The sequence below is a fragment of the Canis lupus genome, chromosome 1 (assembly GCF_003254725.2).
Source record: "Canis lupus dingo isolate Sandy chromosome 1, ASM325472v2, whole genome shotgun sequence".
NCBI lineage: Eukaryota > Metazoa > Chordata > Mammalia > Carnivora > Canidae > Canis > Canis lupus.
Genome location: NC_064243.1, coordinates 112,253,937 through 112,277,703, shown reverse-complemented (window position 1 = coordinate 112,277,703; position 23,767 = coordinate 112,253,937). Strand labels below are relative to the sequence as shown.

At 52.4% G+C, this 23,767-nt stretch overlaps 1 protein-coding gene across 2 annotated transcripts in view; it reads right to left on the bottom strand.

Annotated features, from left to right (window-relative positions):
• The window catches only part of POU2F2 (POU class 2 homeobox 2), a 91,541-nt gene extending 68,057 nt beyond the window's left edge, over positions 1–23,484 (bottom strand). Inside the window, exon 1 of one of the 2 annotated variants that reach the window (XM_025424838.3) lies at positions 22,986–23,484. The gene's annotated coding sequence lies outside the window, so the exon portion shown is untranslated. Of the gene's footprint in view, positions 1–7,323; positions 7,432–22,985 lie in introns of those variants that run through there. The other variant, XM_049094686.1, reaches the window with a different exon arrangement.
• Positions 23,485–23,767: the final 283 nt, after the last annotated feature.

The following is a 23,767-nucleotide window of genomic DNA, read 5'->3' as shown; positions in this document are numbered from 1 at the left end:
GTGTGTGTGTTATGTGTGTGTGTCAGGGGTGACAGGAACATTTGTATACTTGTGTGTGTCTCTTCCCCTGGCTGCTGTTGCCTACCCAGTCTGGATGAGTACCTATTCCCTATCTCTCTCCCTCACACCCATCCATGCTCATGTGTGCCGTGAGGATGGGGAGGGGGCCGGGGTGTCGGCGAGCTCCTGTGTCACAAGGTTAATTTCTCCGCAGCCAGGCAGGCTGGGCCCTGAGGGGAGTGGTGGGGGAGGGGCTGGTCCCCACAGTCCCTCTGATAAATATGTATTTGGGGCTGTTGTGCTCAAAGGTCATGGGGGGAGAAGGAGGAGGAGGGGTGGTCTGCACTGTGCCGTGCTGCTAGGTCCCAGCCAGGCCCAGTGCAGGGTTGTGCGTGATCACCTCCAAAGGGATGATGAGATTCAGGGAGATGCCTCCCTCATCCTGGTCTGGCCTACCCCACCCAGAGCCATGCTCAGTGGGAGATGCTGTTGTGGACACACAGATATTCAAACTCTGGAGCAGGCAAGCACACAAGCCCACGCCCGCCCATACCCAGACAGAGGCTCAAACGGATGCACAAAGACAGCCTCGTGAGCCACCAGATGCACAGATAGCTAGGAGCCCAGAGCCAGACCCACATCCTTTCTTTCTCACCTAACCTTCACCCCCATGTCAAAAAAATACAAGCACACAAGAGTACAGAGCATCTTACAATAAGAAAGGTCCCTACGCACTCAACAAACACACGCACACTTGAACACAAAGGTGCACAGGGTCCAATGAAAAAGGTGCCCGGACACTTTGTGGGTATGCATGTATACACACAACCAAAAGCACACACAAAGGTGTGCACATAGGTGCATACCAAGAGTCCTGAAGACACAAAGTTCTACGGAGATAGGTGCACACTGACAGTCGCAGATAAATGTCTGTGCGCACACACACACATCCACATGCGCATGCGCGCACACACACACACACACACACACACACACACACACATACAAAGACCTCAAAACCCACACACCAGGCAGGATGCATGGCAAAGCCAGGCTGGGAAACCCACCCAGCTGCGGCACAGCCCGCTCTGGCCCTGTCCCCACTGAGGCGAGAATGGCCGCCTGGTCTCTGGTCTATGGCCCCCTAGCCAGCTCCAGCCAAATGCGCCATCATTCGTCCAGCCCCGATCACATCAATTGTCGAGCTTCCCTTCCTTGCTGACCGGCCATCTCGGCCATCAGCGGCCTCGGCCATTAGTCGGCTCCCGCCTCTGGCCTGAATTTGTTGAATCTCCCTTACCTGCCAGAACCGTCCAGACCAATGGAGCCCTTCCAGGGTGGTCTCCCTGACCCTCTCCTCAAGGGAGTCTGATGTCCCTGTTGTGTGACCCACAGCCCATGCCTCAGCACGATCCCCCCCACCTCGGCACACTGTTCATGCTGTCATTCTTCAATGACCGCTAGCCACGGTGGTTCTGGTGGATCAGGAGGCTGTGTGTTTGAGTGTGTGTGTGTGAGTCCGCTTGCAGGCATGTGTGTATGGGTGATGGGATGGCTACAGCTGTGCTTTAAGTCAAAAGGAGTGTGTGTGTGTGTGCATGCGTGAGTGTGTGTGTATGTGTGAGTAAGGGGTTAGGATATTAGCAGCTGTGCTTAGAGTCAAAGTGTCTGAGTGTGGTTGTGCATATGGGGAGTTAGGACATCAGGGGCTGTGCTTCACATGTGTGTACATGCGTGTGCACGTGTGTGGCTTTGATGCAGGGAGTGACTCAGTGGCTAGGGCTAGCCTCAGTTCCGGGGAGCTGAGAGGAGCTGTCTTGGGCATGGGGGAGCAGCACAGTACAGGGGTCTGCTTCTCAGGCGCTTGTGAGCAAGTGGAGTACGTCTCTCCCAGACTCTGTTGCCTGTGTTTGTGAAAGTGACAGATGCTGCCTCCCTGGCCTCACTGCGGCGGATTAAGTCTGTGAATGCCACATGAGTCCGCACCCCAGTGGGGGAGGGTCCCCAGCCTGCTCTATCGCTCAAATGTGTGGCCACAGCCCTGGACAGTATATCCTGGGGGAAAGGGGCTAAAGTTGGTTTCTGCGAGGGAGATTGTGTCCGAATGGACGTGAAGGCCAAGGGCTCTGCATGTGTGTTCAGGCACCTGCACTCATGCTCACATGCTAGTCCGTGTTGTCCAAGGCACATCGTTCTGAGACACACACGTGTACACACGATTGCACAAGAGCTAGCTCCTCGCAGCCAGCCAGATGGAGTCCAAACTCCTCAGAGCCTCCACGGAGGGGTCCTGCATCACCGTGCCAACCTCCAGCCTTCGGGCCACACCCCCAACCTGGGCTGCTCCCTCCCAGTTTTCCCCAGCCATCATTCTGCCCTCCCACCTCCCCACATTCTCAGTGCCCAGAGCAGCGTCAAAGACCCACCTCCCTGTTTAAACCCATGCCTCCCTCCTTGTCCAGATTCCCGACAACCTGGAAACTACCCTGGAGCTCACAGCCCAAGCACTAGAATCTTGTCTAAGGCTGGGATGGGGTCCACTCCAGAGTCTATGGTTGGTGTCCGATAATTGTTTGCAGGTAAGAAGTGATCATGCTACCATCACCTGAATATCTCAGGGGACTGTACTTCATCTGCTCAGAGACTCACACTACTCAATAAATACCTATCAAATGTGGGGACCTAATACGTGGGGCCACCACCTCCAGTCTCTTGCTGGCTGTGTCAGAGCTGGAAAAGCTGCCTTCCCCGAGCATCTAATGAAGGTGGAGCTGTGTATGAGTGAGGGAAGGTGTACCTGCCTTGCAAGGCCACTGTGTGCATGGGGGGCAGGTAGCTACACAGCCTGGGGCTCACAGGGGCTCTCTGCACACGTTGGAGGGGCATGAAAGCTCATCTGTACCCCTATCTTTGAACAAGCTCAGCCCCAAACTGTCACCAACAGAATGGGCTCTTGACCTCACTTACTTGTCAACTTTCCCATCAGGATACAAAGAGAGACCCAGGTCCTCAAAGCCCTCACTGAGCCATGAAGGCATCTATCCACCTTAAAAGGTCCTGGGAGACAGTCTGTAGATGGAGGTCTCAGGGGGCCAGGGAGCAAGCAGGCATGGGGCTGAGCCAGAGAAAGGACATGGTGCTGAGACAGCTATAGGGAGACCTCTAAGGACAGACCAAGCTTGGTACCAGGAATCCAAAGCCCTTGGCTCTAGCACTGCTTGGTAGCTTACAGCCTGGGAGGATGGTATGGACCTCAAACCCTCATCTGTGAAAGGGGCATCGCCAGGGCTCCAAAAGAGTTAGGTGGATGTAAGTGTCATCTCATCATCATCATCATCATCATCATCGTCGTCATCATCATTATTAGATCAGGAGGTGGTGGGCCTAAGGGGAAAACGATGAGTGATCTATATTTAGAAGAAAGAACAGATCCCCGTCTGAGGAGACCCCACACTCACTCTCTCCTCAAACAATTCTCCATACTGGGGTTTCTCAAGCATTTCAATCCCGAGAAAAAAACCTGGAGATTAACCAGCACATATCAGATGTGGAAACTGCTCCCTTGCCCCCATGAGGTCCAAGCAGCCCCTGGTGTGGCCATCTGTCCTCCCCCAGGGCCTACATTATACTCCCCACATTAGGGTTATGAGCCAGGGCTCTGACAAGCTCTACCTAGTGGGGTGCTGAGGTTGAGGCCCTAGCTTGGCTGTCACACTAGTGGGAGAAGGGGTTCTGGCCTGTGGCCCCTGCATATAAGGAGCTAGCGCGTAGGAGCCCAAATGGAGGTGGCCTCAGTGGCCACTGATGGATCCGCTGGGAAAAAAATCTGTCCAGGACGCCGTCTGGGATATATAGGCTAACCTTTATGACACACACACCATGGGTGTGGGCATGCACAAACACCACACACACACACACACACACACACACACACACACACTGTGGCCAAGTTCTTTCCCTATGACAGCCCCTGTCGCAGACACCCTCCATTTTCCCTGCAAAGACTGACAGAGGGAAGTGAGGGCAACCAAGGCACCCAAGAACAGCACTGCGACCAACCAGAGGGTTGGCCAGTAGCTTAAGGGAAATGGGGACGGGGATGTGGACCTCTCAATGGGCACAAACGAGCCTCTGTCCAGCATTACCCAGAAATCAGGAAGTAGACACAGAACTGCGTTACCAGCAAGTAGAGATGCAGACTGCAGCCCTGATCTCCTTCTCTCCTGGCCTGCCTTCCACCCCTGACACGGGACGCTTTGTTACGAAGAGCCAGGGAAGGTTTCTGTGGGCTGACTTCGGGGCATCTTCTCTTGTTTTGTTTTCTTGAACTGAGCTTCACGACTGCTGTGCAAGCATGCTGTCAAGCCCACCCATATGCCTGTGACCTCTGTACGCATCTTTCATCACGGCACCCAGATCCTGCTTCATAAGCCCACCCTCCCCCTAACCTAAGACACACAGAGACACCTAACAAAAACAACAACAACAATAATAATAATAGCTCTGTGTAGCAATGGTACTTTCACATGTGACTTTATTTAACATAGAACCTCGAGTGCACACACCACGTTCAGACCTAGTACACACACGCAGAACCTCTACTCCAACCACGCTGCACGTACGCATTGACGCACCCACTGCCGATGCCAGACTTGGCACACAGACCTGCACACGCATGGATGGCTGCCATGCACTGAGCCAGCGAGTGCCTCCCAAGTGCACACTCAGTGAGGGGCCCATGAATGTCCAGACAAGGGAAGAACCAATATAAATGCCGGCGCCGACTCCCTCCTGCACACGTATGGCCCACAATGGGGACCCCCAGTACCCAGCCCCCTGCTGAACGCACAGGTTGTGATTCTACACCTTTGGCTCCTCATTCTGCCGAGGCTCCCAAGCCCTGCACACAGTCAGTCTACCCTGAACACCTCTTGCAACGTACACGGGCCTTGCACACAGGCACACTGCCGCCATGGTCTGACTCCGTACACACCAGCCCCCCACTGCGCAATGACGCTATATTCTTATGCCCTAGGGGAGGGGGGCATATTCACCAGACAAGATGGCAAGAGACTAAAACCTACTGAGTTAAGCAGCTCCTGGGGTCTTTCTCTAAACCCAGGTCCTGCTCCCCAACTCAGCAGGCCCCAGAAGCTAGAGAGAAATCGGGGAGTGGTCGGCAGGCCACAGGCTTTCTCTTAGGACCTTTTACCTGGGACTCAGAGGCTCTAAAGACCCTCTCAGATGCCCCCCCCCCCTCAATTTTCTCCCTTTTCACTTCCCACTAGCCATCCGTGTCATTTCCTTCTCTGTCCACACCCTTCTCTCTCAGTGGGGCTGAGTCCACAGCCATGAGCCCTCACTTAAGGTATTCCCCTCCCCCTCCAATGGCCCCAGTAAGCATCCAGCGGGACTTCTCTAGGAAGCCGGAGGAAATAGGGGGTGGCGCTAGAACCCTAGGGCAGACCCAGGCCCCCAGCAGGGAAAAAAGACGGTAGAAATACTTGGGGGGGTATAGAATAAGGGTTAGGTTGTGGTGGGAACTCAGGGATTCTTGTCTTCGTGCAGAGCCTCTCCCTGGCACCCTGCTCCAGGCCCATGCTACCAAAGTGATGAATAAATGAAACTGAGGGAGGGGATAGAAAGGACAGGGAAATAGGGAGAATGAGTGGCAGGGAGGAAGAATGAAAGAGAAGGAGAAAGGGGGGAGGGAAAAAAGAGAAAAAAAGAAAGGAAGGGGTGGAAAGAAAGAAGATGGGGAGAAAAACTGAGTGGAGAGGAGAAAGCTTTTATTGAGAGGAGGAAGAGACAAACTGGAAAACAGGGAGAAAGAGAACCGGCAAAGGGATGGAGAAAAAGCAGGCTGAGATAGGACAGGAGAGGAAGAAAAGAGAAGGGAGCACAGACGCAGGAGGAGGCCACCAAAGGGGTTCCCCAAGTTACAGACTTTGCCCAGAGAGCCGAGGGGTGCACCCTAGCTCCCCAACATCACTCCTGGGCCCTGGAGCTCCACTCCCACCTCTCCTCCTACCAGAAACGCCACCGCCTCTCAGGCGCCCCATCCCAGCTGCTCCCTCTCCCATCTTCCACCCTGCCGGCAGTCCAGAGCACCCCGTTTCTTTCTCTTGCCCCTCGTTTCCACCCCCAGCCCGTTCTGGTCCCCCGTGCCCTCTTACCTCTCCCCCCCATGCACCCCGCTTGCTTCGGAGCTTCATACAGCACCAGCAACCAATATGCTCACCATCATCACACTAAACCGGCCCCCACACCCCCAGGAAAGGAGGAAAAAAAAAAAAAAGCAGGCGGCACCACCACCAGTCCTGACCCCCTCTCGCCTCATTTTCTCCACAGCCGCCCCTTCCCCAAACGCAGAGTCAAAAATGGGGATCCCGCCCAGCCCGGGGAGCCTCTCCAAAGCGCCGAAGCCAGCCGGGAGCGGATGCCACCTCTCCTCTCTTCTCTGCACTCGCTCCTTTTTGTATACGACGGCCCCAGCTGCGATGGGTTTTATTTTCATCGTCTTTTTATTGGTATTATTGTTTTTCTCTTTTTCTTTATTTTTTTGCCCGGGGGGCGGCAGCGACGAAGCGCCCACCGCCTGGTCTCCGTCGCCAGCTCCCGGCCGTCGGCTCTTTCTCTCTCGGCGCTGCTCTCACCTCCCTCCTTTCTCTTCTGTCTCCGCTCGCTCCTCCGTCCTCTCGGCTCCGTCCTCTGTCACTGCGCCCTCTCCTCCCTACGGCCTCCCGCCCCACGCCTCTCCTTTCCCCATCCTTCTTGCCCCTTCTCCCCTTTTTCTCTCCTTCTTCACCTCCTCTCCGTCCCCATTTCTTCCCATCCCTCCCCCCCACCAACCACGCACATCTCCTTTTGGTTCCCTCGCCGCCACCGACAGCAAGCCACCCCCCTCGCCCCCAAATAATAAAAATATCCGGCCGGGGGCAAAGCCCCGACGCCGGCGCCGGGAGGGAGGCGAGAGGGCCGGGGCCGCAGCGGCGGGCAGCCCGAGCGCGGTGCGGAGCGAGCGGCGCCCGCCCGGCTCCCGCCCGGAGAGCTCTCTGCAATAGGCCGAGCCGGCTGCATTAAGCTTCTTGCAATCAATAAAGCGCGGGTCAGATTATGCAAAGCGCAGATATTAATATGCAAAGTTTTAAAGATTTTTAAATGGAAGGGCGAGCGCGGCGCGGGCGGGCGGGCAGGGGCTGCGAGGGGAGAGGGAGGAAGGGAGGGCGGGCGGGCGGGCGCGCAGGCGAGCTGGGGAGAGGAGGAGGCTGCCCGCCGCCCGCCCGCCCGCCCGCCCGGCTGCGCCGCGCCGCCTTGCCTTACCGCTGCTCCCATCGGTAGGCGCCGCTGTCTTCGCCATGCGCGTCAGCTGCACGGCTCCGAGGGGATGGCCGAGGAGGAGCCGCCGCCGCCAACGCTACCCCCGCTCCCGCTCCCGCTCCCGCGCCCGCTCGCTGCCTGCTGCTGGCGCTGCTCTGGCCGCTGCTCCTCGCCTGAGCTGCCGGCGCGAGCCCAGGCGCGCGCCATCCCCGGCTCCCACCTTGTCCCCATGGCAACCCCGGGCCCAAGGATGCTCAGAGAGAGAGCGCGAGCGAGAGAGCGAGGGGGGAGAGAGGGAGAGGGAGAGGGCGGGGAGCGCAGGGGACACGGAGGCAGGGAGAGGCCCGAGACCCACAGAGACACAGAGACACGCAGAGACGGAGCGACTCAGAGACATGCAGAGATAGGCTGAAACAGACAGAGACGCAGTGACAGAGAGAGGGGAGAGGGGCGGGGAGTAGAGGGGGACACCGAGACCAGGAGAAGCCCAGAGACGCACAGAGACACACAGAAATGCAAAGAGACACAGAGAGACAGAGGGGAGAGGGAGAGGGAGAGGGAGGGGAGCAGAGGGGGACTCAAAGGCAGGGAGTGACCCCGAGGCACAGAGACACCCATGGATAGAGAGACATCTAGAGACAGAGAGAAAATGGAGAGAGGAGAGGGCCAGGAGCTCAGAGGACACAGAGGCAGGGAAAGACTCAAAGAGACAAAGAGATGCCCAGAGACAGAGACACACAGACACACAGACACACATAGACCAGGGACAGAGAGGGAGAGGTGAGGAGCAGAGACAGACTCAAAGGCAGGGGGAGGCCTCAAAGAGACACCAGAGACACAGAGACAGGGAGGAAAGAGGAGAGACAGTAGTACAGGAGACACAGGCAGGGAGAGACTAACAGAGGCAGAGAGATGTGAGAGACACACGGAAACATAAACACAGGCTTGGTGCAGGGGGTGAGAAAGAGGGGTGGGGAGTTGTAAACAGGGGCATGAAAGCAGAGGAGCACCAAGAATCCCAGAGACATGCAGAGACAAAGAGATAAAGAGAAGAGGTCCGTGCGAAGAGAAAAGAGATGAAGAACTAGAAAGACAACCACAGAGAGGCAGACACACAGACAGGAGACAGAGTTATATATCTATATCGATAGCTACAGATACATAAAGAGAGGGAGGGAGAGAGAGTCAAAGAGATAGACACAGAGATAAGAGACACAGACATGCAAGAATCAGAGATGGGAAAAAGAGCTACACTCAGAGTTGGAGATACAGAGACAGGAAGAGAGAGACAGAGACAGGCACAGGAGATAGACACGGAGATAAGAGAGACATGCAGAATCAGGGAGTACGAAGAAAGAGCCATGAGGGGGAAGGCAAAGCCAGAAAGGCACAGGCAGAGACCAAAAGATATGGAGACAGAGAAAAGGAGAAGGCACCCAGAGAGAGAGAGACAGAGAGGTGGAGGCAGACAAGGAGACAGATGTTTAGTGAGGTGTAGATAGAAATACAGAGAAGTAGGGATTCTGGAAGAGAACCCAAGAAACAGAAAGAAAAAAAGGAAATGTGCAAAGAGAGACACAGGACGAGACAACCAAAGAGACAAACAGAGACAGAAAGCCAAGACGGAAGATTTTGAGAGTCAAAGGGCTGAGCTGAGAAACCCAAAGAGACAGGGACAGAGACTGCAGGAAACAGGGAGATGGTGAGATGAAGAGGGACACTAGAAGAGTCTTCCTGGTGGACAGAGATCCACAGGGGAGATACGAGTCAGAGACAGCAGGGGACAAATGAAGAATCAGAAATTGAGACTAAGACTTGGAAGTAGGGGACGAGGGACAAAGAGAAAGAGCCTAGGGGAGGCCGGGGAGAGGGCAGAGACCAGGAGAGTGACAAGTGGGTCTAGGGGAGCACCAGCGGGGAGAGAGCAAGTAGGGAAAACTAGAACAGCAGGGGATGGGGAGGGAGGGAGGGAGGAGGGCAGTGTCCACTCTGTGAGCATCACCCCTGTGCCAGGCACATTAAGGCAGGGAGGGAGAGGAAGGAGAGGGGGACTGAGCAGGAAGGGACCCCAGCCAAGGGAAGGTGGGCTCTGGGTCTGGGGAGGGCACGTGGCTCTGGCCCCAAGTCAGAGGGGGGGGCGCTGCGCTGCAGGGGAGGGGGGAGGATGGGGCTTTGAGTGGTACCCAGAGCTGACGGGTTTGTGGGAGGGAGGAGGAGGAGCATCGCGGAGTCTTGGCTCAGAGGCTGCAGCTGCCCGAGGACGCTTTGTTACCTACCCTGCTGCTGCCCCGCACGGACTGCGTGGGCACACGGGTGACATGTGTGTGAGAGAAACACGAGAATCACCGACTGCCCACGTGTACAGAGAAGGCTCCAGGGACCTACACTGAAAGCGCGGAACAGAAATAAATACAGGAAACACCTACCCCGCGGGCGTACAAAGTAAGTACACGGGACATGTGCAGCGCATAACAGACTTGGAACTACCTCCTCAGCCCTGTACTGGGCAGCCTCTTGGGACCCACACTGTGTGCACAACACAGGTAAATGCGAGAAATACCTATCCCGTGTGCATACAAAGTAGGTACAGAGACTAAGGCAGTACATGCATGAGCCGAGGAACCACTTAATACCCCTATACGGAGCAGGGCCCCAGAGTCCACACTGCTTGTGTACAACACAAAGCAATACAGGAAATGCCTGCCCCACCTGCACACAAACTAGGCACACAGGACCCATACATCATGAACATAAGGGACATGGAACCACATAACAAGCGGCTTCCCAGGATCCACACTGTGCGTACACAGCATAAATAAATGCAGGAAGTACCCTATGGCTTGTGTCTATAAAGTAGGCACACACCTAATATTAGGACCTAAGGGGTATGAATATGACAGACACCCATGAGCAGGTTCTGGAGACCCGCAAAGTGCATACTACACAAGTAAATATAACAAATACCCACCTTGTTTGGATGAAAAGGCTCAGGGGTTCCACTGATAAGGACAAACTCAAAAGGGGTGTGTATAATGACTATAGAGGAACAACCCACCTTGGAAGAACCAAGAAGGAACAGTGGGCCCTGCCATGAGCTCCCCGCTGTGTGTGCACAGACACCTTGATGCCTGTTAAAAGGGAAGCTCCAGGCAGGGACTAGGGCCAAGGGATAGTTCTCTACCCCACCCCGAAACCCATAAAGGACCCACACGTGGTGGGAGCTTCTCCCCTCCAAGAATGAGCAAGTAGGCAATAACTACATGTATGGTGAGCACACACTACACACTCAAGTACCAGTGTGAATGATCCCAAAACGTTGATTGGATACATACATGCAAAATCCTTATCAGATGTTTAGTGGACAGTATGCTGAGCAGTGATGGCCCGCTGCTGATATATGAAAGGTGTCTTTTAATTATCCAGAATATCCCCATGAAGCAAAAGCTGATGTCACTCACATAGCACGGGCAGATCCAGGAGGAGTCTCAAGTTAAGCCAGGGGGCAGGTTGCCCTAACTGCTCTCAAGGGCTCCACACGCAGCCCTGAGTCAAGACCATGAGGCTTAAGGTAGCCACCAAGCACACACAAGGACACACAAGGCACATTGCACACAACACGGGGGAAATGCGCATGTTCCCCCTCCTTCTGAAGGAGCCCTAATTCCAGAAGTGCTGGATTCTTGGGAGGAGTGTGCGGGCGTATGAGTCTGAGTGAGGCTGTGTCTGGAGATGGGTGTATAGCTCTTCTTGTGCCAATGAACTTGTGGCCTTAGCTCTCACTCCCTACTCCTTCTGCCCCTTCACATTCCAGAGACTGTGTAAAAATAGCAGTACCTGGTGTACACTAAGTGCAACATGTTGTAAGCTATGGATACTCTTAATCATGCGTGTGCATCTGAATGCACATCTAGATGGAAGCACATGCTCACTAATGCAATGTGTCTGTCCGTGTATCTGTAGCCACCTATCCATGTGAGTGTGGGCGTGTGGACATCTTTGTGTCTGGGTCCCCAGTCTTGCATCTCCCTTATAAACTGAGGACAAAGCGGGTAAGATAAAGGAAATGGAGGCACACAAAGGGGGAGGAGCACTCTGGGAGAAGGAGGAGGGTTGTGGATAGGAAGAGGGAAAGAGGAAAAGACCCAGCAATGGAATGGGGCCAAGGGAAGGAGGAAAGGAGCTTCAAGGATGGAAGCAGTGGGAGAGGGTAGATGAGGAAGGAGAAACAGTGGGCTGGGAGAAAGGAAGGAGGCCGGCAGGAGAAAGGGATGCAAGTGAGACCCACTGGAGAAAGAAGAATACGGAAGAAGGTGCCAAGAAAAGGAAGGGGCCTCAGGATGGAGGGAGGGAGACAAGGGAAGGAAATAAGAGAGAGAGAGAGGTTTTTCTGGTCTGCACAAAATTTAGAGATCTCCCCCAAGGGCCTCCTTGAGGGAAGGAGTCTGAGTAGGGGATGAAGGGGAATGGAAGGGAACAGAGGAGATAAAGGAGGAGAAAACATAATGAGGCTCCCCAGAATGGGACAGCCAGCTGCCACCAGCATCCTAAAAGGGGCTCAGGAGACAGGGACCTCAGTGGCCCAGAGAAAGAGGCACACAGAGCATGCCAGGCAGAGGCAGAGGAACATCTGAAAGGAGTGAGTCTCAGAAGAGGTGGGGGGATAGCTGAGCGACTTGCGGACTCAGGGAGGCCAGGGCTCAATGGTGGAGACTTCCAAAGGCCAGAAGAAAGCTGCGGTGGGCAAGAGAGAGGGACAGAAGACCAGGTAGGGGGACAAAGCCTAGCCGGGGCAGAAGAATGAGGACTTGTGGACTGGAAATGGCTGGAGCAGCTGGAGGGCAACCTGAAGGCCATGGGCACCTGGCAGATGAGCCCTGTCGTATGCACATCCAAGATCCAGAGGTTCTCCTAGGTGTGCTCTCTCAGAACATTCGATTCAGTTCCATTTAAGAAAACATCTACTGAGTGCTAGTATGTGCTAGTGCTATGTTGTGAGCTGAAGACACAGGGTGGCCGAGGTACAATGCTGCCCTCACAGAGACCTGGTCTGCGCAGAGACAGTAAACATGCAGTTAGTGAAAGAGGCGGTAACACAGATGGACCCCAGAACAAAGTGAGAGAAGCTGGACGCGGAAGACTACATACTGTAGGATCCCATTTACAGGAAATTCTACCCAGAGCAAAACTATAGCGGCCCAAAAGCAGATCAGTGGTTGGAAGTGCTGGGATTAGGAGGGGACTCGTGGGGTAATGGGCATGTTTTGCATCATACTGTGGTGGTGGTTACATGACAGTGGGGTTGGGGGGGTACTCATCATACACTAAGAACTGGTGAATACTGGATTTAAATTATACTGCAATAAAGCAGACCAAAAATAAGTAAATAAAGAAGCAATTATAAGCCAGAACATTGAGACTCAAGATAGGGAACACTCAGTATTCTGCAGGAGCCAAGAGAAGGTAAAGGGGGCAGTGAGAGAGGGCTTCCAGGAGGAGGTGATGTCTGAGATAAGATCTAAAGGATGGGGGTGAGTGGTGAGGCATTTCCATGGCCATGGCGGTAGGACTTTCATGTGGAAGCAGGTGAGAACTGTAAAAAGTTAGATATATTTTTTTAAGATTTTATTTTTAAGTTATCTCTATACCCGACATGGGCTCAAACTCACAACCCGGAGATGGAGAGTCATATGCTCCACCAGCTAAGCCAGCCAGGAGGCCTGAAAGTTCAGTATGTCTTGGGCATAGAATGCAAAGTGGAACTAATGAGAGTAGAAAAAATCAGAGTCCAAAATACAAAGCCCATGACTTCCGGGGGTACCATGTTGACTAAGCCCCCCCTCCCCCTCTCGGCAGCCCCGCAGGCCCTCCAGAGGGAAATTGCAACACGGGATTGGGGATTGTGAATCTGCCCCTGTGTACCTCACAAAAAGGCCTTCCTTCCCCAGCCCTTCCAGAACTTCTTCTCTATTCCCTTCACATCAGAACGTCCCTCCCCCCTAGTAAACAGCCTCTGCAATGGGTCAGCTCCCTATTCCCTGCCACAGCCCACATCAAGCCCACCAGCTTGCCGGGCCCCAGCAAATCCCTTCAACCTGGATTCCGTGTGGCCACTGCCCCCTGGTGGCTACAGCCACGCATTACTGAGGATCAAGGGCCAGTCCCAAAGCCAGGCCTAGTCTCTTCCCCTCCAGGGCCCAGTCCAGGCCACTCCTATCACTGTCCCCTTCCCCAGACTGCCTCCTTCTTGCTAAATCCAACAGGTGCTTCTCAGTCATAGGACATGCCCTCTCTACAGCACTGGGCACAACTGTTTTTTAAAAATCCTCTTTGCATCTAAGAAAACTCACTCTCAAAAAAAAAAAAAAGAAAACTCACTCTCTTGGTTCTCCCGCTCTGTCTCAGCTGCTCTCTCTGGGTGAATCTTCCCCTCCCACAATTGCCTTCTCTAAGCTGGTAAACCCAAATATTTCTCCATCTTATCCCTCTCTCCTAAACTTGGGACCCACATATCCAGCCACCTCCTGGAGGTCTCAAAGTCACCTCAAAATCAAAATGTTCAACCTGAACACACTGCCTTCCCCACCATGCCCCACCCCCACCCGATGTGAGTTTCTTCTCTCCCTACTGACCTCTCCATCTGATTCAGCAATCCAGTCAGAAAAATAGCCCCACACTGAGGGGGGCACTTGACAGGATGAGCACTGGGTGTTATGCTAAATGTTGGCTAATTGAACTCCAATTAAAAAATTAAAAGAAAAAAAAGAAAAATAGCCCCAGACTTGGCAGCCTCTTTGTCACGTTCACCTCCATGTCAGACTCAAAATCCCATCCAGTTCATTTACTTTCTTAATATATTTTTAAAGATTTTATTTATTTATTTGAGAGAGAGAGAGAGAGAGCAATAGAAAGCACAAGGAGGGGCAGAGGGAGAGGGAGAAGAGGCTCCCCGCTGAGCAGACAGTCCGATGAGGGGCTCTATCCCAGGACCCCAGGATCATGACCTGAGCTGAAGGCAGAGGTGAGCCACCTAGGTGCCCCCTACCTTCTTAATATTAAGATGAACCACATAAAAATTGCCAACAGTCAACTGGCTTTTTCTTTACAAAACAGCAATTTCATAGATCTCAACCTATTTCTCAAATCTATCTCCTCTTCTCTTCCAGTGACACTTGCCTCAGGTCCTCATTCAGGCCTCCACACCTGATGCACCGGCTTCCTGCCTGGCCTCCCAGCCTCCAGTCCTGCCTTTTCTAGTCCATTCTCCACAACCAGCCACTGGGGCGATCTTTCTACAACATGGCTTTGATGAAATCACTCCCTGCTTCAAACTCTTTCAGGGCTCCCCGTCACCAACAGGATGAAAGCCAAAACCTTCCTTAGCCAGTTTTTCAGGCCCTTCCCAGTATCTGGCTCCCCTCCTGCTCCTCCAGTCAGCACCCACTATGCACTATATACTCCAAACCAGACCACCACCACTTCCTTGAATTGGCTTCCTCTGACCTCCTGCCCTTTGCACATGCAGTTCTCTATAACTGGAATGTCCTTCCCCCTCTTCTCCCTCTGGCTAACTTCAATTCGACTTCAAGAACCGTTTCATAGGGGGTGCCTGGGTGGCTCAGTCGGCAGAGCATGCACTCTCGATCTCTGAGTTCAAGCCTCACGTTGGATGTACAGATTACCTTTAAAAAATAAAACATTTTTAAAAAAAGAACCATTTCATATATCCTAAGCTATCAAAAATCTCCAGTTTATACATTCACGCATTTAATACACACAGCTGGAGTAACCCATATAAGTACGACCTCCACGGAAGGTGCTAGTGATGCCAAGAGGGAGAGAATACGATTCCTGCCCTCAAGAGCTCATGGTCCAGTAGGAGAGACAAGCACATCAATAAATCAAAACAACATGGTGTGCTGGGACACAATACCAGCCTGGGTAAATTTTCTTGAGTTTTAAAGGGGAAGTCGTTCTCCTGAAGTGGGAGGGGCATTAAAATCAGAGAGGACAGTAGAAAGAAAGACATGCATGTGAAGAAGAGCAGGTTGTGGGCAGGCAGGCAGTGAGGTTGCTAACATACAAACTGTGTCAGAAAGATCCTCTGGAAAGGCTGGATGGGGCCCTATCATTAAGCATCTTTTGATCTCAGAGGCCATGGGGGCTTTAATACAGGGCAGCTCTGTGTTTTTGAGAGGGTCAGAGTGAGGCAAGAAAAACCAGGAAGCTGTTGCAATAACCCAACCAAGAGGAGCTAAAGGCTGATATTGTGACATTATTAGCAACCCAAAGCAGGTGACTGGTTTGACAAACTTTGAGGTAAATCCAGTCAGCAAGGCTTTATGTCTGGATATGAGGGTGAGGGAGAGGGTGGTGTCAAGGGTGATGACCATGTTTCTCACCTGGATGACTGGGTGGACGGAGTGCCATTCATTGAGACAGGAGAAAATATGAGGGAGGCACAGAGCTTACTTGAAGAAGTTCTTTTTGGAACTTCTTTTTTTTTTTTTTAAGATTTTATTTATTTATTCATGAGAGAGACCCAGAGAGAGGCAGAGACATAGGCAGAGTGAAAAGCAGGCTCCCTGTGGGGAGCTCAGTGTGAGACTTCATCCCAGGAACCCAGGATCACGCCCTGAGCCAAAGGCAGATGCTCCACCACTAAGCCACCCAGGCGTCTCCTTTTCGGAACCTCTTATGTCTGAGGTGTGCATGGGACACGCTCTGATCCAGCAGTCTATACTGGCTCTGCAGTGGATATTAGAATATAACATGGAGAGAGTCTGGGCTGAAAGTTTGCACATCATCAGCATACTGGTGAAAGCTAAAATCACGTGGGTAGATGATGTCTCTCAGGAAGAATGTGCAGAAGGAGAAGAGCTATGGGTCAAGAAAGGAGTCTGGGGAAGAGCCACATTTCAAAGATGTACAGAGGAAGAGGAGTCCCTATATGGACCAGAGAAGAAGCTGTCAGGGAGGAAGAAGAACGATGACTAAGCTAGGTCATGGAAGCTATGGTAGGCAGCCCTAAGAGGCACCCAGTGACCCCTGCCTCGGGGGTCTTGTGTGGTCTCTTCCCCATAAGTGTGGGCTGGACCTAGACACTCACTTCTCATGAAGAGAATACAGCAGAAGTGATGGCTTGTCACTTCCAAGATTAGATTATAAGAAGACTACAACTTCTATACATGCTCGCACGTCTTTTTCCCCTTCTCTCTCTCTCCTTCCCATCCCTGATCCCTCTGTTGGATCACCCACCCTGGGGAAACTCTTGCCTGCTATATCCCCCCCACACACAACCCGAGCCTTCAGACCCTTCAGACGAGATCACAAGCCCTCAGCTAAACCGCGCATGAATTCCTGACTCGAAGAAACTATGAAATAATAAATGTCTGCTGTTCTGAAATGCTAAGTTTTGCAAATCAATTTGTTATGCACAAGCCAGGAAGGAAAGATTGTCTTTTGTTTTTTCCTTTTTTTTTTTTTTAAGATTTTATTTATTTATTTATGAGAGACACAGAGACACAGGCACAGGGAGAAACAGGCTCCCTGAGGGAAGCCCGATGTGGGATTCAATCCTGGGATCACGCCCTGAGCCGAAGGCAGACACTCAACCACTGAGCCACTCAGGTGTCCCAGGAGGAAAGATTTTCAAGAGAGAGGTACTGGTCAATGGAGTCAAAAACTGCAGACAAAGACTGAAAAATGTCCTTGGATTTGGCAAGAGAAGGTCACCAACAAGCTTAGTGCAAATGGTTTCAGTGAGTTGAGGCTCAGATGGGAGATGAAGGCTGGGTCTGGTGAGCAGGAGTGCTCTGCACCGCAGACATCCATTGTTTCTGCCTGCCCAGCATCCATTTCCCCCTCGTCTATGATAGCTCCCTGATTTTTCTCTGAGTAACCACCCCTGGCCTACCAGATACAATTCCATGAGACTGTCCAACAGGGTGCCCAGCTGTCCACAGGCCAAGGGGAGGCCACATGGCTCAAGCCACACCAATCAGAGGCTCTCCCTGGAATTTGAATTGTGAGCTTATGTGACCTGCCGCCGCTGGAACCTGGTTGGAGCTGATCCAGACGGCAGCCAGGGCCCGAGGAGACTGTTATTCCTTCTTGCTGTCTCCATCCCTGCCATGCCCCTGGTTCAAATCCTTTTGGAAGCCGGGCTCTTCAGACCCTCCCTCCATCTGTGTGCCACCCTCATTTCCTTCTAATCAATTCTTTTCTTGCTTAAGTTTGCAAGTCAGTCTCTGTTGCTTACAGTCAAAGAACCCTAACTCATACATGTTCTTGCCAGAATTTTGGATGAGGGGCACTTAGGTGGCTCAGTGGTTGAGCATCGACCTTTGACTCAGGACCCTGGGATCAAGTCCCACATCAGGCTCCCCTTAGGGAGCCTGCTTCTCCCTCTGTCTATGTCTCTGCCTCTGTGTGTGTGTGTCTCTCATGAATAAATAAAATCTTAAATAAAAAGAATTTTGGATGAGATGAGGAGGAAGAAAAAGGACAGGCAACAGAGATAAAAGGAAGTAGAGGCTTTTTGTTAGTTTTTAAGGCAGTAGAAACTTGGACATATTTACAGGCTAAGAGGGAAGAAAGAGAAGGAAGGACCATCGAAACAGAGAAAGGAAGGATGATGGAGTGATGCTCTAGGAGTCACGACGGGCTGGGTGATACATAGGTGGAAAGGCTGGCCTGGAACACAGCCTGGAGAAGTATAGTAAATCTGGGTGTGGATCCCTATAGGTTTGAATAGGAAGCTGAAGGAAATCATGATGGATTCACCTTAATTGTATTTATTGAGACTCAAAGGGTAGTGTCAGAGGATACTTGTGGGAAGGGGTAACAGAGAGAGGCTGCCAAAGAAGTGGGACTACTTTGCCACCATCCTTATCTGTTTTTTTTTTTTTAAGATGTTATTTATTTATTCATGAGAGACACAGAGAGAGAGAGAGGCAGGGACACAGGCAGAGAGAGAGGCAGGCTCCATGCAGGGAGCCCGATGTGGGACTCGATCCAGGGACTCCAGGATCATGCCCTAGGCCAAAGGCAGGCACTCAGCCACTGAGCCACCAGGGTATCCCAGCCACCTTCCTTCTCTGAGCCAGTCTCAACCACCTGAACTGAGGCTAGGGCTATGCTGCCAGATGAGGCAGATGGCCCCCTGTAAGGCAATCAACAGTGTGCTGGTCATTTTCCCTTTGTCCTTCCAGGTCCACCCCCACCCTTCTCTACCCATATGGATAGCATGCCCCAGGTTCCTGTGCCCTCTGACATCTACCTGGGATCTCCACAGAAGCACCAGCAGGATGTTAGAGTCGGAAAAGAAAGCACTGTTGTAGATATTTCTCCTCCTACTCCCAGCTCTGTGTCAGTACCGTGGTTCTGGCAGTGGCTGTACCTTTCACAACTTCAGCCCCTCTCGGGCATGTTCCACAGCTCTCACTGGGCTCCAGTAGTACCGTTTCCTCTCCTCACCCCTGCAGACCTAAGGGTGGTCACAGCTTCCTGCTGCTTTCACCTCCCTTGTTGGCTCCCTCAACCCTGCCCACACCTCTGCAAATAGTTCCTTCATTAAATTATCTTCAAAATCCCAGCTGTGATGCCCTGTTTCCTGCTGGGACCCTGACTATTAGAGAGCTAGTGAGAAAGATCAGATAGTCTCATATGAGGCTCTGGCTGGGCAGGGAAGGGAGAGAAGCCAGAAGGGGTCCGGCCAACTAGCCCCAAACAGAGGGATCAGGGGAGTGGAGCTCTCTGTGAGTTAATCTACAGGTGTGATGGCAGTGGGGGCCTGGGAGCCTGGAAGGCAGGTGCTGGGATCAGAGTGTAAGATACTGGATTTCAAGCTTGGAAAACAGTAATGGGTTGTGGTTAAAATCAAGGCTTTTTTTGTTTTGTTTTAATTTTTTTTTTTAAGTAGTTTCCACACCCAGCGTGGGGCCTGAACTTACAACCCTGAGATCAAGAGTCACATGTTCTACCTACTGAGCCAGCCAGGCCCCCCTAAAACCTAGGCTTTTTAATTTGGGATCCAGAGAATCCTGTGTTAGCATCCTTGCCTGCCGCTTCACTATGCGTCAGCCAGGGAAGTGACTTCACCTTCCTTACTATGCATCCTCACCTTTAAAATGAGGCTCCTAATACCAACCTTGCTGGTTTTTGTGAGGGGTAAACACATGTATACCATTTGGCACTATGCCTGCCATGTAGTATGAATGCTCAGCAAATGTTCACTATGTGTACTGCACTTCTGAGTAATGACTTAGTCCAAGGTGTGGTCACGGGAATGAATGGCTGGTTTGGGAGGAAGTTTCAGCAGAGATGAGGTGGAAAGAGGCCAAGAGGTAAGATAATTGGAAGGATGAGTTATCACAGGGAGGTTAAATATTCCAGGGGGATCGTGGCATGGGGTAGACATGCAGTCTGTGAGGAGGTGCCAGAGTCTTCAGGAATGAGGGCAAGCAACCAGAGTCAACAGATGTCAATGAGGAAGTGGCACAGTGGTAGAACCTTTAGACATAAGCCTCAAGGAAGCCCGAGTTCCGTGAAGCCAGATTAGACTCAGTATGTGCCTCATCTGACCTCCCACAGTGACTTGTGTGTCCTCTTGAGACGCCCACAGTGATCATGTCCCCCAGTAAGCCAGAGCTGTCAAGAGAGGGATTGGATCTGACCCATCCTGTAGTAGCTAGAACAGAAGTATACATTGTTAAACGATTGTTGAATGACAGGAGAGGGGTTCAGGAAAGAGCACAGTTCTGGATGACATTTAGCAAAGTGGCAGGGCCAGGACGCTAACGCAGGACTCTCTAGGTCGCAAATTAAAAAGCCCTGGTTTTAGGGGCACCTAGGTGACTCAGTGGTTGAGCGTCTGCCTTTGGCTCAGGTTGTGATCCCGGGGTCCTGGGATCAAGACCCGCATCAGGCTCCCTGCAAAAACCTGCTTCTCCCTCTACCTATGTCTCTGCCTCTCTTGCTGTCTGTCATGAATAAGTAAAATCTTAAAATAAAAAAAATAAAAAGCCCCGGTTTTAACCACAACCCATTACTGTTTTCTGTGCTCAAAATCCAGTATCTTGCACTCTGATCCCAGCACCTTCCAGGCCCCCAGGCCCCCAGGTCCCCACTGCCATCACACCTATAGATTAACTCACAGAGAGCTCCGCTCCCCTGATCCCTTTGTTTGGGGCCAGTTGGCCAGACCCCTCTTGGCTTCTCTCCCTTCCCTGCCCAGCCAGAGCCTCATATTGGACCATCTTATTTAAGTTTGACTTTGTCCCATTTATCTCTCTGCATTCTCTTTTAATAACCTAGTGCCTTAAAAACACTTCTTATTCAATTTAAACAAATGTTCCCTGAGGGGCGTCAGTTGAGCATCCAACTCCTGAGTTCAGCTCAGGTCATGATCTCAGGGTTGTGAGATGGAGCCCAGAATCGGGTTCTGCATACTCCCCTCTCCCTTTACCCCCACCCATTGCTTGCTCTTTAAAAGAAGAAGAAGAAGGAGAAAGAGAAGAAGGAGAAGAAGAAGGAGAAGAAGAAGAAGAAGAAGAAGAAGAAGAAGAAGAAGAAGAAGAAGAAGAAGAAGAAGAAAAGAAAAGAAAAGAAAAGAAAAGAAAAGAAAAGAAAAGAAAAGAAAAGAAAAGAAAAGAAAAAGAAAGAAAGACAAATGTTCCTGAGATCTCATACATACTGTTCCATCTATCTGGATTACCCTTGCCCATTCTATCCACTCAAAGACTTCTTACTCCTCATTCAGGAGTGAGCAGAAATTAGTCATTAGGGTGAAGAAAAATAAACAACGATACCACACGTTCATCAGACTGGCAAAACTAAAGTGTCTGACAATACCAAGTGTTGATGAGGATGTGTAAAGACAGGATGCAAAGACAACTCTCATTCAGTGCTGGTGGGAGAGTAATCTGGTACAAACACTTTAGAAAAATACTTTGGCAAAAAAAAAAAAAAAAAGAAAAATACTTTGGCAATGTGGCAGGCTGCAAAATGGCCCCCAAAACATATCTTCGGCTCAATCCCCGGAATCCGTGAATGTTATCATGGATGGCAAAAAGACTGCAGATGTGGGGATCCCTGGGTGGCGCAGGGATCCCTGGGTGGCGCAGCGGTTTGGCGCCTGCCTTTGGCCCAGGGCGCGATCCTGGAGACCCGGGATCGAATCCCACATCGGGCTCCCGGTGCATGGAGCCTGCTTCTCCCTCTGCCTATCTGCCTCTCTCTCTCTCTCTCTCTGTGACTATCATAAATAAATAAAAATTAAAAAAAAAAAAAGACTGCAGATGTGGTTAAAGTGAGGATTTTGAGATGAGGAGATTATCTTGATTATTTGAGTGGTCCCTAAATGTCATAACATGTGTCCTTATTAAGAGGGAGGTCAACAGAGATGTGACACAGACAGAAGAGGAGGCAATGTGATCACAGAGGCAGAGATGGGAGGAATGTGGCCACAAGCCAAGGGATGCTGGCAGCCACCAGAAGTTGGAGGAGGCAAAAAACAAATTCTTCCCCAGAGCCTCTGGAGGGAGTGTGGTTCTGCTGACACCTTGATTCTGGCCCAATGAAAATGATGTTACACTTCTGGCCTCCAGAACTACAGCGAATACATTTCTGTTGTGTTAAGCCATCAGATTTGTGGTTATTTATTACATCGGCCATTGGAAACTAATATTGGTGGTATCTATGAAACCTGAACATACCCACATCCAGCAGTTCTCCTTCCAGGTATATCCCAATAGAAATGTGAGCATTTGCTCACCAAAAACCATGCACGACAACGTTTGCAGCAGCATTACTCATTATAGCCCCAAAGTGGAAATGACTTCTATGTCCATCAACGGTGCGATGCATGAAGTACTTTGTAGGATGGTCATAAAAATGAGTCAACTGCAAACAGACACATAGGGGAACCTCACAAACGCAACACTGAGCAAAAGAAAGCAGACCCAACAGAAGACATATTGTACGATTCCATTTATATCAAGTGCAAGAGAGAAACTTAACTACATCGAGGGACATAAAACAAGCCAAAACGAAACAAAAGCAAAGAATTATTACTGTAAAAGGCGGGATAGTGTTCCTAGCTAGGGGGAGGAAGGGGCAGGTGTGGTCAGGAGGGAGTATATGACAGCCAGGTGGCAGGGGGTGGGGGATGTCTGGGATGCTGGCAATGTATTTCTTAATGTGGGAGGCACAGGTGTTTCACAAACACACTAACACCGCACTTGCACTGTATATCCTTTGTCCGTACTTTTCGGAATGTTGTATTTCACAGTTGAAAGGTATGGTGGTGGCGTTGATTCTAAACAGAATGAACAGGGGTCCGATCCTTGAGGCCTTTCTGGGGCGCTCCACTCAGCGTCCTCTGGGCTCCCGCAGCCTCTGCTAATGATTCAGGTCACCGACCCTCCGGGGCTGCGACCCGCGGTGGCCCTGCGTGGCTGGCCGGCCAGAACAGGAGCTGCGGGCCAGCGCCCGGCCAGAGCGCCGCCAGGGACTCCGGCGGAGGCCTGGGGACAGGTGCGCGGCCACGGGCCTGCCTCACTCTACCACTTCCTAGCGTTACTGTGACTGTGATCGTGGCCAGCCCGTGGGAGCTGATGGCTGCTGAGCAACCGACGGGGGGCGGACTCTGCACCGCCGCCACTTACCTCTGACTCTCCCTAAGGCCTTCAGGCGGGCTGCTCTCTCTGCTGGGAGGCTTCCTCTCGGTCACTCGGTTGAACTCCTACTCATCCTGCAAGAGCCAGATGCGGGCTCCTCTCCTCTGTGAAACCTGCCTTCCTCTGAGCTCCCACAGGCCCCTCCGTCGCCTGGCTGCAGCCTGTCCATGCCCTGCCCCACAGAATCTGTCCCAACTCCTGAAGCTCTTTGATCTCCCCGGCTTGTCCTCATGGCCTGGGTCTGACCCACTTCTGGGCCTCAGGGGTGCGTCGGTCACCGACGGTGCCGGGCGCGGGCTCTGGCAGGTCCAGGCGAGCTCCACAGCGCGCGCGCCCACGGAGGCTCTGCAGGCGAGACGTCTCAAGGTTCCCGCCACCGCCGACTCCTGCATGCACTGCGCCTGCGCGGCCCCCGGCGGCCTCGCGGTTAGGCGTCCCTACGCCCGGCACGCGCGTGCCAGCGAGGGGGCGGGCCCCGGCTGAGGAGGGCGGGTGGGAGGAGCCTAGAGGACGGGGCGGGGCGGGGCGGGGCGGGGCGGGGCCTGGGCGGGGTGCGGACGGGGCCCGTGTCAAGGAACTGACGCGCGGACGGGGCCCGAATCGCTCCCAGCGAGGAGGCGGAGCCATCACTCAAAAGGGGCGGAGAGACAGGCCTCAAAGACTATGAAGAGGCCAACTGCAGCTCAGCCCAGCGGCGGCAGTACCGGCAGCCGCTCCGACACCCAAGTACGACACCCAAGTACGGAAAGCCCCAAACCTTCCAGAGAAAA